Genomic DNA, 11339 nt, shown 5'->3' with positions numbered 1-11339 from the left:
TTTTGTTTTACAACACTAACAGTTAAGGCCACAGAACTCCAGCAAGATGCTGATAAGCATATCAATTGAAACTATTAAAATTACTAATAAATATCAAGAAAATGGCCTGCATGTTTAAAATCACAGCAGTTGAATCAATAAAAAAGCAACCATCAACATCTCTAGTGAGTCGTAACTGTTTTCAAGTAAAGATTGCACTATGTGCTTTAAGACTGTCACATTCTTACAAACCATAACAGTGTTACAGTAATATACAAGTAGAAGATTTCACCCTTCTGTCCTGTTTAGTCACAGTTTCCCTGGGATTTTCCAATGTCTGATTCTGGTTTTCGTCTTTGCTGTCTTCACCAGATAAATCTTCTTGTTCTTTTTCCTGTTCATGCTGTGATGGCTTTCCAGATATATCTTCCTTTCCACTACATCCATTCTTCTGGCCTGTCAGTGACTTTCGTTTAAACAGGGAAAACTGAAGTAAAAAAAAGGTAAATAATAGGCACAAAACAGTTAGCTGTGAAATTCACTTTAAAAAAAAAAAAAGAAGCAAACCTCAAAGCCTTTTGTATATAACAAGGTCAATTTAGGTCACAAATTTTTTCTTAGTAACATAAATAATTTTTCAAAAGAAAATGGCTATTTAAAAAATGTTAATGAAAATCATTCTGCTGCAATACTGGTGTCAAAACCGCATAAATGAATCAGAGAAGTTAAAATGATGGCATTTTGTCAAATTACAGACTGTACAGTTTTTACAAAATACTGCAAATGGTGAAAAATTATCTGCATTTCTTTCAAACATGAGCCTGAGGCAAGATCCAAAAATATAGGCTTAGATCTGCAAAGCCCCAGAGCAGTAAGCGCTTAATACACTCCATTATAAACATGCGTGTAGTCCCATTAAAGTTAATGACAATGTAGTTCTATGTCAATGAGACTATACACATGCTTGAAGTTAATTGGTACTTAAGGTCTTCGTTCAACAGCAGCCAGGCTCTGTAGAAGCCTTTGGATCCTAAACCTGTAAGAAATTCCATATACAGCACTCCTCAACATACATATATATATGTATACGTATACATATAAACACACTCTTTCAATCAGTGCAGGCTGGAAACAGATACGAGGTCAACTAGCTCAACTGCTGCTTTCAGAAAGAAATGTGGTGGAAAATATTTTTAGATAACATCCCATAGGAACCAGGACCTATGTTTTTTAAACCAGTTTTCACCTCACCAAAATCTGATGCTGTTAACAACCTGTCTTTTATGAGCATGCTGTAGATGAACAGATGATGACAGGCTTTACCTCATTTCTATTGACGGAAGTACTATGATTTATTTTAATAGAACAATTATTTGGACAATTTTAAGTTATTTTACCACAAAACAAAAGCAAACCTTCAACAGAAGGAACGCATTACTCAGCAGTCAAATTGTTTATGCAGCTCAGGTAAACTAGGGTATTTGCTTCAGCTTGGTAACTGCTCACTGCCTTCTCAGTCACCGGTAAAACTAGAAGGAAATATCAAGCCACGCACCTTTTTCTTCCTGACGATTCCTCCAATTATTTGGTCCTCAGTATTGTCTGAAGAATTGTTCACAGTGTGATTGTCAGTGCTTTCTTTCTCTATAATAATACACCTTTATGTTAACTTCCTTTTGATTCTTTCTTGTAAATTAAGAGTAAAAAAACTGTTCTTCAAATTATTTTTAAGTAAAAGTCACTAAATAAAATGCGGATCTTAAAAAAAAGCAACAGAATATTCAGTTCAACTTAATGCCCAGCCTGACAAGAATGTTTCTATTTTTAAATATTTCTATATAATGCTCTTGTATTATTCTCCAGATGCTTGATTTTCAAGAACAGAGCACTCATGACAGTGACATTACATAAAATGTTTTAACTTGACATTCATAGTTTCCTCTTGCTGACAGAAGATAATGTCTTGATTTTGAAAGTATATTCTATTTTGGAAAAGCTGACTTTTAGGGCAGGAGTTATGGTTCAACATGAATTTTATTCCATAGAAACAATTCTGGGAAAGGAAGAATTTTCCATCTGAGTTGCTGTTCCTGTGTTTAAATTTTCCTATACTCCCCGTAGGAATGATATAAATTTAGAACTTAATATCAAAACTTCCAGATGACTGGATGATGGAAAAATATTTAAGCATCTATTCTGGACAAGCTAATTCCATTACAATTTGCAAATAAATGGCAAAGCTTCTTCAGTATTAAGGCAGTGGTCTTTTTTATACCACATTTGTTCTATTCTTTCAAAAGAACAATTACAGATTATTCCAGAATTCCTAAAATAAAAGAAGTCATTTTGACTTGTCTTGCGTATCAGGTGCCCAAATTCACAACCCCCAGCTTTCCTAAAGGAATATGCAGTTCACTCAAACTGTCATCAAAATTACAAGCAACATCTGGACTTACGTCTTCAGCATCTCTGAACAGTGTTCAGCAAGTACCACATTTCACCTAAAATAATCTGTTTGTGAATGTAATGAGGAAATGGCAGTTGACAGAGATAAGAAAGACTTTTGACAAGAAACACAGCACCTAAAGAAGCTGCTTGAGAGATAATACAATTACTATTACTTTGTTACTGCACAACCAGAACTGCTTTTAGCAAGTAGGATATAGTCCTGAGGAGGGAAAGTCCTTCTCGTGGACTTCCTTCAGTATATAACTGGGAAAAATATGTTTTTCTTTCAAATCTTTAGCAATTACTAATGTTTTTTTGCCTCTCAAATTTCACCACCTCTCAAGAACTGCTTTACCAACTACTGAAAATAACTGCACTGTTCAGTATTTTTATAATAGAGATTGTTCAGAAAAGTTTTATCTTTTGAAATGTTTTATTTTTGTTAGAATGTTTGTAATGGTCCAGTTCTTAGGGATTGCACTCTTACCCTGCTGAATGATGGTCTCTTTCTGAGTAGTCTCTTCTGTCTATAGAAACAAAACAATGAAATCTCTGCATTCAAACTTGTTAAAAAATACGATTTTTAACTATTAACACCTACTTATTTGTTCTTCCCTCTACCAAAACCACCCCAAACAACAACTTAGCATTTCTAAGATAGCTACACATACATTCAAACTAATGTAAGTTATAGAACCAAATTATTTCAGAGAGCAATAGCTTAATAGGAGTAAATGCTTTTACCTCTACAGTTTCCACTGTCTTATTACTGTTTTTCTCTCCTTCAGGTGTTTTACTATGTTTCTCTTTTTCATATTTTTCCTCTATTTCCTCTTCTTTCTCTGTTTCTTCTCCTGCTGCTGCTGTTGCTTCTCTTCTGGCTTCTTCCTTTTGTTCTGCCTCTTCTGTTTCTTCTTCTTCTTCATCATCATAATTTGTCTCTTCATCTCCATCATCATCATCTGTCTCTTTCTCTCCACCATCATCATCATCATCTGTCTCTTCCTCTCCACCATCACCATCACCATCACCATCATCATCATCATCATCATCTGTCTCTTCATCTCCAAACAAGTTTTGTTCCTTTGACGAAATGGCCAAAACATAATTTTGAAATTCATGCTGCACAACATCAAGGTCCTCATCCTACACCAGTTCATCATAAATCATAATTAGATTTTAAAAACAGACCCCCAGTGAACATTAGGAGTGCAGCTGACTTTTTATGTTTTGCTAACGTGTGTCTCCTTAATGGAAAAGCAATGAAAACAAATGTGGGGGTTTTAACAAAACGCTTATTTTAAAGGTTTGAAATATGCATAAGTAACAACAGCAATAGAAATTCCAAAAATTAAAAAAATCATTAAAATCTATTTCCCAAAAAAAATCAATAAAACAATACCAGATACAATGTTCTGATTCATCTGATTCAATATATACACTACAATTTGAATTTAAGTTGGTTTCAGCCTAGGACAAGACTTCAATATAGTAAAACAAAAGAGCCAGGAATATAATAAAAAAATTTTTAAAACATGCAAATGCTATCTTGCTAAAAAAGTTTAGAAAAAGGAACTAATTATAAAATTAATACTGCATTCAATCAGATTGCCATCACTATGCCATTTATGCATTTATAACAGCATGAAATACAGTATTTTAAACAGAAACATTCTCCCTCCCATTGCAGAAATGTAAGGGCCTAAACCAAGTGCAAAATGAACTTCTGATGTCAAACCAAGTGAACCTTTAGCATTGCATCAGAGTGCCAAGATGTGCTATTATATGTTTGCATTCTGATGCTTTTCTTCTGTGATTGACTGAAACATAAACATTGAAACAGTATTTTATGTTAAAGAAACCTGAACAACAATATACTTCAGTTCCACTGCAGCCTATGTCATGATGAGAATAGACGTGAACAATCTGTGCGCTTTTGAAAGTTAGAGGAATGGGTCTTATTCTGAACACCTTTGTATATTCAGGTACAAATGCTGTCTCCTATCTTTTGTCAATGTTTTCCTTACTCCCTCTTACTTTTTTTAACTTTTGCTTGTTGTTTCCACAATGGCTGTTTTCATGCTCACAAGAAGGTCACTTGCTAGTCAGGAGGAGACTATTAGTTAATGTTTCTAGAGGCTGGAACACAGAGCTGCTTAGCCAAGAATGTTAGCGCTATGCAAAAGCTTACTAAGTTAGTTATTTCTTCTGGTTGAATTAACTGTGTATTTTTGCACCTTACTTAGATGCTTTCCCTGACTTTAAGCACAACTGCACACCATAGAATCATAGAATAGTTTGGGTTGGAAGGGACCTTCAAGGCTCATCCAGTCCCACCCCCCTGCCATGAGCAGGGACATCTTCAACTAGATCAGGTTGCTCAGAGCCCCGTCCAGCCTGGCCTGGAATGTCTCCAGGGATGAGGCATCTACCACCTCTCTGGGCAACCTGGGCCAGTGTCTCACAACTCTCAGTGTAAAAAATGTCTTCCTCATGTCTAGCATGGATCCCCTCCTTTAGTTTAACACCATTACCCCTTCTCCTATCACAACAGGATCTGCTAAAATGTCTGTCCCCATCCTGACCCTTCTAAGTACTGAAAGTCCACAATAAGGTCTCCTGGAGCCTTCCTCTTCTCCAAGCTGAGTATTAAGAATTAATTAAGAATCACAATGATACCACAGACATTCAGCTTGTACCATATTCATTGTTCTCTTTCGCTCCTTTGTCCACAAGCTTGCCTGGTGCCCTTCCCCGCTTCAAGGACCAAATTTTTAAACTCAGGATGAAAAGCCTCACTGTGTGCAGCAGAGTTAGTCGGCATTCTCCACAGTGTCCAGTATCTGTGCAGCACACACGACGTTCTAAGAACTGCTGTGAAATGGGCTGGCAGCAAAGATCGACCAAGCCTGGAGTTCAGGCTACACATTCATCACACGCTGATGCTACCGAGAGCACCTGGGAAACTGTGGGTACCCTGTTAGTGTGTTATATTGACAGCTACATATTTCAGCTCTAGAAACGTTATGAATTAAATAAAAGCAGAAAACACCATGTGCCATTCGCAGAAAGTCCCTTTCGTAGCATAGCACAATATTGATCCAAACAATTGGCATTTTGCAACAGGTGAACAGTTTAGCTCTCACAACTGGGGAAAAGACCTTCTCCTAGCAGTTATCTTCCAGTATTTCCCTAACTGAGGCTCCTTCCCAGTCCAGCTCTGTAACTGTGAATTTCACTGCAAACAGCAAAAAAAAGAAACTCGCTTTCAACTCTAACAAAAGAAAACTCAAGTGCAAAATACTTCAGTGAGGTCATTTCTTCTCACGCAGCAAGCAGACTGAGCAGCAGTGTCAACACACACAATACAGTTTTGGTTTTGGGTAGAGCAAGCACCCTGGTCCATATTGCCACTTGGTTGTGTGCCCTGGCTATCACTGTGCAGGCTTCGGGAAGCAGCGCTCCGAGATTCCCGATGGAGATCCCACCATCACATCCTGGGGGCTCCGTGCAGTGGAAAGTAATTTTGAGAACAAGCAGAACCACTGTCATAATCCCATCTCCTGTTATTTCCAACAGGTAAACAGGTAGGAGGAAAACAACAGCAAGTTTCAGAAGGGTGTGATCTTTTTTCTGAAATGTTCTTGATTTTATTTATTTATTTATTTATTAGTAAAGAAGATTGATTATGAAGCTAAACATGGCAACCACTTTACAAACTTGACTCTTCTATAATACATTCCAGCACCTATGATGGAAAGCAAAAGCTCATAATTCTTCAGACTTTCTAGAAGCTGAGAAAAAGGTTGTTTCTTACATGTCAGTATATCTGAGGAACAAGGAACAATAAAAACTGAAAATGTTTTCATCTAAACTCCTTTGGAAGTGGTGTCATTTATAATTGGTATAGTTTATCTGTGGATTTGAATGGTGCCACTGTGGAATGCTGCAATATTTAATAAAGAAGTGTTTAGAGACAACACATGCACAGGAAATTGTCGTTGTAAAAAATGTAAAAAAACCTCTCTTCTGGATAAAATACTGACATTCAGTCTTCCAGAGGAGTATCAGATTGACGTGGAATTACTTAGACATCTGAGAAAGCCAGAATTTTCTATTTTTGGTTCCTTCAAAATTAAAACAGTCTTCGCAGATGTTTAGCATAGTTATGGCCTATGGAAGGGATTTAACCCAGCCATTTCACACTGGAAGAAGTTTAAGATTAGGGGGGCATGTATGCACTATGCAACGTGCCTCTACTAAACACAACAAAATGTGTAAAGACAGCTAAATGTAAAAGAAGAGTTTAGTCCAGCTTTGAACTACTGAAAATGTTTATCCCATTTTATAAGCACATGTAAGTATCTCTGCCTCCGCTGATACAGAGATGCTGGTCAAGCAGTTAACAGCAAAAATACTGATGTTCTGTATATAGTATGGGCAATCAACATAGTTAGGATCTGAGTTCTGAGGGAGGAACTTCTCCTAATCACATAGCAGAGAGTCATGACATATCCAGATGAAAATCAGCCCCAAAGTCAAACTGATATAAAAAAAGCTCTTCTGCCAATCCCCACCTTTTCAGAAACATAATCCAATCTCAGAAATGACCTATACACTGACAACTGTTTTCCTCCTTATCTAAATATTCAAAACATAGTTTAAGAAATGCAAGGCTCATTGTCTTTCAAAACCATTTCTCCTGCAGAGATAATAAGGTGTGTAACGAGGAACAGCACTCTTTAATTCTCATTAAACTGGCAGCTGAATCTACTAAAAGTAACCAAGAAAACCAGAACTTGCTGTTTACATATACCTCCTAGAAGCAGAGTCTAGAGCTAAACTAAAAAAAGACAGAAGAACACTTTTTTATTTTTGTAAATTTGGTGAAAATCTCATTAGAACTAAATGCTCCAAATAGCTAGGAAAGTTGTCATAGAATAACATTAAAAAAGACATTTTTTCTGCTTTTTTATAGAGCCAGCATTGATCAGTGGGACTTAGAATAGCATTAATCTAATAATAAACCAACATTTTAACAACGTACAAAATTACTGCCACCATTCTAGAATTTGTCTACCATATGGTAAGCAGAACCAAGTAGACACATATTTAGCGTATTTGAGTGGAAAAGCAGAGCACAATTGGTGTAATTTATCCATACCTATATATTAATAGTTATAGCATTTCAGAAACTGTAAATCAAGATCTTACAGTGCCTTATAGAACTTACAAGACTTATCTACAACGCCTATGCCTACAAAAATCACTGCTCTTTTACATCTGCATACTGGATGAACTTCTTCCGGTCTGCTCTGTAGGTTCCACTTAGTGAGCTTCAGTATCAGGTTTGGATTCTATCATAAAGGCAATGTTTCCTAAATGCAGGAGACTAAAAGGAGATAGATATAAGTTATGATTTTAGTTAACTGAGATGTTTGATGGAATTCCTTTGATAAGCACCACTCGGGCATCCTAGGAATCACACTACATGCTCCTTGTCAAAAAAAGCAGTGGAGCTGAGAGACACTCATTTCACCCCATGGAAGACACCTACTGTTGTCAAACTGAACAGCTTCTCAGACTGATCACATTTCCATTCACATTTGCAGCTTGCCACAGGTGTTTCTGGCTGTCACGTTATCAGCTCAACTTTTAAAACAGCCTGGTTTGAATACCTCTGATAGCACAGTTTTATTGCTGTCATGTCCACTTGCCCATTTGTAGGCATGTTTTGGAGTTTTCACCAATGGCAGTGAAGGAGAAATGAGAATGTCATAACACAGGTTCTTTTTCACTTTAAAAGATGAATCATCTGGCCATTAAAAATAATCTCTGAAGAATTTCATGCTACTAATTAAAGCAATAGATATTATACATATATGTTGTATGTAAATATATGTGTATAATCTCTGCATTATTCTCTTTCATTATGCTTTAGGAAGTTTATTTTCTTATTCCACTTTAAATCCCCTTTTTGTTGAAAGATAATGTTGCAAGAATAACTTCAATAGTTGCATCTCTAAAGTTGAGACAGAGAAACTGACTTGGCCAAGGTCACACAGAGAAAGTCAGAAGTAGTAAAGAACATACAACTAAAATATTTGAAACAGTGTTAATTTAAGCCTGTGGTTACAGTTTCCTCAAGGACAAAAAAGTGGTTGCTACTATGAAACAACCTTAAACATTTTGTACCTCTAGTGTAATAAAGCAGTACAGCAGAATATCAGTCTTGAAAAGATGACCTTGCAGACTCAACGGACTATACAGATTTTGTGTAACTGGTTTCGTTTGCTTCGTTTTTTTACATGCATTTACGCTGGTTTTCCTGTAAACCTAGACCTTCCTAACAAGCCATTCTGAAGGATAAATCTGCGGTACCCAAGCTTTAGGGGATGACTTTACTCATGCTTTTGGCAAAAGAATTGCCTCAGTGGGCATAACCATCTTCTGCTAAAATGGCTGCAGCTGGCTTTTCTTTGCCCAGATTAATACAGAATAAAGACACTTCTTTACTGAATGCTCTATAAAAATGTGGTCTTATGTCTACAGGAGAGAGGGGGAAAAAAAGATTCTCTCTGTTCCATACCATTGTCTCACCTGAAGTCATGCTCTGGCTGAAAGAGTGTCTCAGTGAAGACTGGAGACATGTCTCATAGTAGACCTTGCTTCAAGGACAGCTGTGAACTACATTTCTCTATATTGCCTCAACTATTTCATCGAGGATCCCTCCTGTGTACTTTATGGAAACTGAGTTCTGGCACACAGGCTGTTCACAATTAGCATTTCAGAGGGGAAGGCTTATAGCATCTTTCCAAGCCTTCTCAAGAAGTCAAAAGATTTTATGTTTGCTACCATTGTTTCATGTTTCTAGGGAAGAAAATCTCAAAACCACTGATGACACAAATTTAGTTGCAGATCTTTTAAGAATCTGGTGAAAACTCAGAGATGAAGAGAAATCTGTAATTACTATGTGTACCACTCAGAAATGGAGAGTTCTGGGAAGCCCTGGCTTACAGAAAAGTTATTTCTGTTTCCAGTTGCCCTGGAAACTGTTAAAAATCCACAGAGAAGATTATTAAAGAGAGCTGAGAATGAGGTAGTTAGCTACATGCTTCTTCCTTGGCATTCCTATGCCAAGCAGCCATAAAACTGCAATTACTTAGCAGAGTTTTTAATCATTTAAAGAACAGATTTCTCCCATTATCCATCCATCCCACTACCTTCAGATGCTTCAAAGCATCCCATGACTCTCTTTCACACCTATACAACGAACGAACAGAATACACACCTAGTAGGAGTTTCACTTCTTAGTAGCTCTAAAGAGGTTGGTCAATGGGCATAATGCTGTCATATGGGACTGAGCAATTCTCCCTTTGTAGAGCATTGGTAAAGACAACTACAAAATGCATTTCTACAGACCATCCTTCTTTCCTTCTTTTTTAATGCAGGACTGAAGAGTAATAGGTAGAGGAATCAGATCCTTCACTAGCTATCATTTTGCTCTCCAAAATAATAGTGCACATCAATGTCACTCCTGAATTGTCCATGCTGAGAAAATGCAGTGTATTAACATTTTTCTAAAATAGCACTTGAAGTAACAATATTCACCATGATTTTACATGCAGATGAGAGAAAAAAAATAAAAATAGCTTGGTTTACCCTTTGTGGGTTAGAGACATATGGATAGGTATGCATGTGACATTTTGTTGATACTGATTTTGTCATATGTCAAGTTATTTGATGTGAAGCGACCGGAACTACTGCCTGACAAAACTCTTAGTAAAGCTAAGATACATACCTTGTGGTTTCTTACTTAACAGTGAAAGCTTAACATCTTAATACCCACATAGTGCTAGCCATTTGCCGTTGGGAATTTGAACTGGGCCTTCATTTTGTAGCTACTAATACAGAAAAGTTATTAGCTCAGCTACTCTAAACTTTAGAGAATTATCTTTCACTTTAATGATTACTAAAGAAAGACCTGTCCAGTTTGATGACTGACAAAATTCAGACATAAGTACTCATTTGAGAGTACTCAAATGAGAGATTTTAAAGCTTATTGTTTCAATTACAAAGCCGTTAAGAAGCTAAACTGGGCTCTTCTTATATATTATCATGGAGACAAACAGAAGAGTCCAGTTGAATACACTTAAAAGAATTTTCAGTAAAAAGCTGAGCCTGTCACCATACCTTGTCTAAAAGTTAACACCTAGACTTCCACTAGGTTATCTTGGTTTCCTAACTGTACAATTTTATGTCAAGAGCACTTGACATGGATCATCTGATACTTAGAACAGTCTCTTAATGTTTCTGTCACGTAAGTATCCTGGAATATAATAAATAACTAATGCAACGCTGAACTCATAATTTCAGGGACACTGTGCAGACAGTGAAACACCTGAAAGTCATTTTTATACCAGGCATGAGTTTCCACTGCTACATGTCAAACAAAAATTGAACTTTAAAGATATTTATGCCTTATCGTAAATATTATGGGAGAAAATGTTTCGAAGTAGTAGATGGCCACATAGTGATTCACTGATTATCCTGAATATGTGATGACTAATCACCACAATAGTACTTGTGATACTACAGTTGTGTCCTCCAACAGCATGGTGTCACTCTGAGGAAAGTGGAAGAGTGAATACACAGCTGTAAATAATGTCATTAGAAACTGACTGCGCAGACTCATCTTTCATTGTTGTGCTTCAAAGTCTTTTTTTTTACCAGTACTTTACTATGCTATATATGTTGTTTACTAAAAGCCAAATACAAAGACCTACAAGTTTAGATCTGTGCACTTTTCTCACAGCCTGGCAATGCACATAATTTGCATTAAGAGAATTAATCTGATCACATTTATTAATCAAGACTTCAGGTGTCATTCAGATATAGTACATTGACATTTA

The sequence above is a fragment of the Patagioenas fasciata genome, chromosome 1, assembly GCF_037038585.1.
Source record: "Patagioenas fasciata isolate bPatFas1 chromosome 1, bPatFas1.hap1, whole genome shotgun sequence".
Classification (NCBI taxonomy): domain Eukaryota; kingdom Metazoa; phylum Chordata; class Aves; order Columbiformes; family Columbidae; genus Patagioenas; species Patagioenas fasciata.
The sequence above is the reverse complement of the archived record's forward strand: the minus strand, read 5'-3'. Positions refer to the sequence as shown.